This window comes from Drosophila kikkawai, chromosome 2L, assembly GCF_030179895.1.
Source record: "Drosophila kikkawai strain 14028-0561.14 chromosome 2L, DkikHiC1v2, whole genome shotgun sequence".
NCBI lineage: Eukaryota > Metazoa > Arthropoda > Insecta > Diptera > Drosophilidae > Drosophila > Drosophila kikkawai.
The window spans coordinates 22,101,948-22,108,918 of record NC_091728.1 but is presented as its reverse complement, the minus strand read 5'-3'; positions in this window follow the sequence as shown (position 1 = coordinate 22,108,918).

The window sequence follows — 6,971 nt, the reverse complement described above, 5'->3', positions numbered from 1 at the left end:
CTGTTTACGGACCGGAAATGAAATGTTTCGCTGGCTGCCGCATCGTGTGTGGACTCGTAAATAAAGCATCAAATCGTGCATCGTTACGGGCCCCTCTGACGGCTACCAAATAGTTGCGCTTTATGCCAAAGTTAAGTTGGCCCTGGGTTCTTTATTTTCGGCCGGGCTAAGTGACATGTGCGACACAGCTTATGGGGCACTGCAGTTGTAATCAGACTTTGGGGAGAGTCCTTATTACATAAGCAAAGTTCGGTAGTGAAATGGGTATTAAATTGACGGCGCAAAGTGGTTGACATTCCCAGGGAACTTGACTTTAAGTGAGACTCCAGGTGAGTAAATATGCTGCAGGTAGGCATTTGGAAAAGTAATAAATACATTTTGTTAAATTGTAAACTGTTTATTATTCATTAATTAGTTTCAGATACTGTATATTTGTATTAAAATAATATTTTTTAGTCTTTAAACATATTTAAAAGGATGTAGGAAATGGTTTAATATTTTTTATTTATGAATTTGAAGTTAATTCTTTTATTATCTTCACATCATAATTATTAATTTAATATTTAATAATTTTTATCTTACGATTATTTATAAAAAATTTATTTCTAATCAAATTTAGTATTTTAAGCAATATATTTTAGTTTCAAATTGTATTTATTTTCGATAAAGTTTTGATTTTAAAAAAGTTTATTTTGTACTTTTCGATTTTTAATAAATTTATTTTATTGATAAACTCCTAAGAAAAACTATTACTATCATTAAAAAAGTACTTTTTATAAATTAAAAATCATATAAATTTTTTTTAACCTATTAGGTTAACTATATCAGCTTAAAAAAGGTGAAAAATATATTAAAAATATTACGTATACGTAAATACAAAATTGTTCAAACATTTCTTGGATTTCTTAAGGACAATCATAGTACAACATTTTTTTTACTAGTTCTAATAGTTCACCATAAAACTAGTGTTCTCAAGCATGCTTTTACCAAATCCTCCCAATCTTTTATAGGATTTCAGCTTTATCTTTGACTGCAGACCAAGGCCTGTGTCAATTTTGAAAACGAAATGAAAAACTACGTCAACTTCATTTCGAAATAGGGGTACGAATCACATATCAATGTTAGCTTCAAGTCGGTAGTCCGCCCCTACGATTGCAGAACCTTGATTAACTTTCCAGCTGACTCGGCCCTGAGCCGTAACATGCAAAGGGTTTCTGGCTGGGAAATATTAAAAACCTACTTTCTGGTGCCCACAAACTGACAGGAACAATTTTAAAATGACATTTCATTAAAATTCTTTTTCCCTCCCTTTGAGTTGCTGGGCCTATTGATTTTTTTTTTATAATTTAGCGCAATTGAAAGCAAAGTTGCCGGCATATGTGTTGTGTTGTGTTGTCCTTTTGTCAGACTGACACACACACACACATTGAAATTCACATTGCATGCCCGGAAAAGTAGACTACAAAAGACAGCAGGCAAGCGACAGGACTGCAAATGGTTACGGGAGTGCGGGGTAGGCACTAAAAATGTCTAGCAAATGGGCATGGCAATATTATTAATAATTTAGAGCATGCGGGCCACGTCAGGAGCCGTAGACAGGGTGAGCGACAGGGACAGAGCCATGGCCTGGTGATGGGCTGGGATGGCTTCGGCCTCTAGACCTCTGGCCTGACCACAAAATCCGAAGCCATATCGTGGAGAGTCCCTGTTTGCATAGCTAATTGTAGCGGTTTCTTTGTAGTATTGACTACGATCGAGAAACCAGTAATCTGTTTTATTCTTATTTCAGCAAGGACTTAAGGCAAAGTTGCATATTTATAAAGTAAAATTTAAGCGGGATTATTGTAAGCTATGTATTAAATTATCAAAATACATTATTATATTATACATACATTATACATTTTTTAAAGTTAAATATAAAAAATATATGGAATTTTTATTATTAATATTTATTGCGGTTTAATTTCTCAATTTGTATATGACAATCTTGCAAGGCCAGATTAATATACATAATTTTGTACATGTAATTTATTTTACTACTCAATTTTTTTTGTTTTAAAAAATTAATGAAAATATAGTAAGTTATATACAACAAAAGCATTTTATTAATGTGAATATTTTCTACCAGAGGCTTTAGTTTATGAATTTAAGCAAAGAACCTTAACAAATATTTATTTATATATAAACATTTATTTATAAATAATTATAAAACAATTAGTTGTATTAATTTAGCTAGGAAAATATCAAGTGGCTATCCCTATTTTCAAGTTTAGATAGAAAATGTAATACAAAAATATATTTAGAAAGATTAAAGTTCTTTTGTTTATAAAATATAAATTTTAATAGTTTATAAAATATTCTAAGCAAGCCTTGCTCAAGTTTCAAAATAATATAATTGTACAATCTTCTGCCTCTGCCTTCCGCTGATATCTAGCCCCATTTTAAGCCTTATATCTTCGGCTTCAACTGACAAACACTCTTCAGCCGAGTTATTTCAAGTGCGGCCTCTACAAAATATTTATGGCACATAATAAGAGCTACTCATGGCAGCTTTGTGGCGGCCCTGTCGTATATTATTTTTATGGTTTCGGACATGCAAAGTTGCCTACCATCCCGCGCTCCAATTTGTATAATCAGCTGCTAAATTATGTGCAAAATGTCAGCACCCCTTCTCTCGCTCAATCTTTCTGGCATTTGCTGGTGTGCCTTATGAGATTGTTTCTTTAAAGAATCTTGATACCATCCACAATAATAAGCTAAATATTCTGACCGCACTTCGGAGGCCTCGGAAACTTGGTCAGGTTTCAATTTCCAACACAAACATTAATTAACACGTGATATATTTCGCTGCTATCGCGATGCGACTTCGACATTTTTCAAAATAAGTCTCCGTCTAGCTTTTTGTTTTTTAATCCAAAGGGGGGCCCAGGGCTAAGTCAGTTAACTGACCCTGCATAAAATTTGCATAACTCAGGCAGCTCTGTTGGCGGTGCCTTCAAGTATGCAAAGTTTTGCTCGAATTTTCAGAATTTTCCTCTCCGCTCACTTTCCAGCACGGAAGTTGATTATTATCGCTTGTTATTAACAACAGCAACAACAACAAGAGTGCAAGGCGAACTCAGCCGGGGCCCTCACATGTTGGCCATTATGTCAAGCTGACGAGGCGCCCGAGAACCATTACGATATCGCCTTGACTCCCCCACTCGGAGTCGCTCACCCCTGCCGGACTAACCCCCATAGAAACCGAGCCTAGGCAATTTGCATTCAAAATGCAACTGCAGAGGGTGTGAACCATTGTTTTGATTTCTGATTTGTAAATGGGCTTAGGGATGTTACTCCTGGAGGAGTGTGTGTGCTCCCGTAACCGCTGGCTTTTCAATCTGTATCAGTCAACATGTTTTCATTTCCCTAATATATCTCCAGCCCCAGTCCGGCACCTGTCCCCCGTCGATAAGCTGCAAATTCGGTTTTAGGACCAGCTGCAATCACAATCGTGCAGATAAAAACCCAAACCGATCAGAAATTGTATGTAAAATGCAAATTATAGAGAAATGACATAAATCGAAAACAGGCGAGAGCCCGGGGAATCCCCTGGGTGTGGGAAGAATCTATTATATCCGGGGCAGCCCCCGAAATCGCAACATATTTGCAACAAATGGGCTACATCGGGACAGACAATGGATTTGCATTTACATGTCTGCGTGCGTTTGGCCTGCGCTTTATGGATATCAATGAACTTTAAATTACAGCCGCCAGTCGTGAAACATAAAATATGCAATTGTCGGCGGCCTAAAACCTGCAGCTAGGACAATCCAGACCGACCGACTGACTGGGCACAGTGGCAATAAACAGCGTCGAGTGCCGGACCAGACACATTTGTAGGCAAATTTCAGGACACACCACACACATCAGGAGCACACGCATTGCAGCCCCGGCAAAAGCAGGCGAGGGTGGCTCGTTGCGATTGTTTTTGCCTCGTAAATAACTTGGCTTTTGTTTTTACTTTAAATATAATTACAATAAACACGCAGCTGACGGCAAATGTCGCCAAAGTCGAGGCAAAATTGCCAACAAGCGGCTAAGAACGCTCCAGAGGCCAGGCACGCAAGCGGGGTTCTACTTGTTGTCGATGTGGGCAGAAATTCACTGAGATTATTATTATTTTTGGCTTCAAGACGGTCTCGAAGTCAAATAGATTAGAAAAACAGATTTTTTGGGATTTTTTTCATAAGGTTTTGTTTTTTAGAGTATACTCGATCAAGTTTTGATCATAGTTTATAATTTATATATTTTAAGGTACATTTTAAAAGATTTATATTAAATATTAAAGAATTTATTTAAAACGTAATATTTAATATAATTAAAACTATTTTTATAAGTGAAGATCAGACTGAAAAGATCACTCTTGAATGTAGTAGCTATCCGCAATTAACCTGTTTCCTAGCTAACCGGCTCGAAGGACCAAAAATATGTAAAACTTTGATTTTATTAATAATAGAGTTCATCTATTTTCTTGATCTTTAAATCAGCACAGTCTATACATATTAGTTTATAAATAAAACCCCAAGTCTTAATTATTTTCTTTATAACATTTAATTTCATAAGCAGTAACCAACTCTTGGCAAGAAATCCGCTTAGCACGATTCACTCATGGCTGTATTAGCATCATTTTAATTCACTTGCAGCACGAATGCAACACTTGGCGGCAAAAGCACTCGCGACTAAGCTGGCGATTATAATCAGTATTTTGTGGCAGGATCGGCAGGACGACACAACCGCACGAAACGAGCGCTGACGAAGGACTGAGGACTGAGAACCGAGGCCTTCGATGGCTGGAGCCTCACCAGCTGGGGGCACGAATAAATACGATTGCCGAGGCGCTGCCGAAGATGCTCTTTGGGGCGAATCATCGTCGTTTTTGGGGTGAGTGTGTGGCAGTGTGCTTGTGTGTGTGGGTGGTGTCTGTGGGGGCAAGGGGGCGGTGGGCGGCGGGCAGCTGCGTCGCGAACGAATCAGACAACTGTGATTTTTGTTGTTGCCGGGCCACATTTTATTTTGCTTTTTGTTGGCGGGCGCTTTTCACTTTGTTGTGCTTCTTTTTTTCTAAGCTGCGTGTGTGTGTCCCAGTGTGTGTGCGTCCTGCCCAATGGGGGGTGTTCTGTGGCAAACTCACCACGATTGAAGAGCTCTCTCGGCCCCCGATTGAAAGGCCGGTTGAAAGCCAGCTCCGGCGGTTGAAGCTCAGGGAAATCCTCTCTGTATACTTTTGGGCGCGTGGAACTTGGTGCCCGATTTTATGAATGAATTCTGTGACGTAGCAAAGGGTTGAGACTCCGCCACCAGAAACGGGGACGATAGTTGGGTGCGTGCGATGGAAAAATGGATTGTCATTGGTCATGGCATTGGACTCCGGAAAAGAGGGTTTATTGTACGCTTTTATTTAGATGTGTGGCATTGAAAAATCTATTTGAGTCTATAAACATAATACATGCTGCTAAGTTGGTGGTTCCATAAGGTATTTTCATTATTTTTAGTTTTAAGCAACAAATAAATATTTGTTTGTATTATTATTAGGTACATAATACATAATATATTTGTTTATAATTACCATTTAAACAAAATGTATTTATTCAACGGGATTTTTTTAGCTGAAAATATCTACTATAAAAAATAGATAAAAATTAATTTTTATAAAAACAAATTTGGTTAATTTATTCATTGCAAGTATTCTCCTTTTTCTTTTTCTGCGGCTTTTAAAAGATCTTCTTCATATAAATTAATTTTTTAGCGATATCTATATAAAAAAAATTTTTACATGAATTATTTTTAGAAAGTTAGCCATTAAATAGTGTAGAAAAATAATTTTTTACATTTATTTAATCGTTTAATACACAATTTTTAATTGCTCACTTTATTTTTTTAAGTGTTTAATTACTTTATTTTTTTAAGTGTTTAATAGATTTTATTTGACATTAATGTATTTTCACATTATAACATATAAACAAATTAATTATTAATATTAACCCAACGGATTTGTAGTTTAAAATATTTTTTTATATTTTCTTCTGATATATAACATTCTTTTATAACATTTTTGTAAAATTTAATGATAAATATTAATATATCTATGTATATATACATACATAAATAAATAATTATTTCTTGCACTTTAACTTAAAAAATGTCATAGAACTTTTTTCCTTGCAAAGAATTACTTGAAAACGGGATTTTGTTTGAAAATCATTAATAAGGACTTAAAAAAAATAATTTAGAGACGCATAAATAGTGAATGTTCCCCGTATATCTTTGAGCCAAAATATTGGTAGATCCTTTAATCAACCATTCGGCTTCAAGCCACCCCTTTCCCAGGATATAATTACTTGAAATTGCTGCCATCGTTTCAAGTGCGCTTGCAACTTTTTCCGCAGCATTTATCATTTAATTGAATTTCACTGTCCCGTGAAACTTTTCCTCTGAGACATAAGCTGAGCCTGGCAAGGACTCCCAAAGAATAACCCCTGCACGCACACTGGCAAAGTCGGTTTTCAATAACCGTGCCAGATTGTGTTAGGCACCGATTTCGGTCGGGCCCCCTCCCGGTGCCACCTAATTGCTCGCATATATCAGCTGCTTTTCGGGAGCTAATAAACTGGGAGGTCCTGGGAGGTCCTCTCTACCATTCTTTTCCCTCCCGGCGACGGCCTATCATTTTCATTTTCACACAACACACGCACACGACCAATAAATAATGGCGGGGGCAGACGACCAACAACACCAATAACAGATTTTATGCTACATAAAAAGATTGTTATAAAGCGAAAAATGTTGAAAAGGATATCCGCGTCCTCTATCTGCCCCGCTGCTCCTGCCTGGTCCTCCTCCTTGCCCGCCATTACCTCGTCAGAAAGTTAGCATTGCGTGCCAATGCACTGGAGCCACAAATCATTTATACAGAAAGGGTTAGGACTACA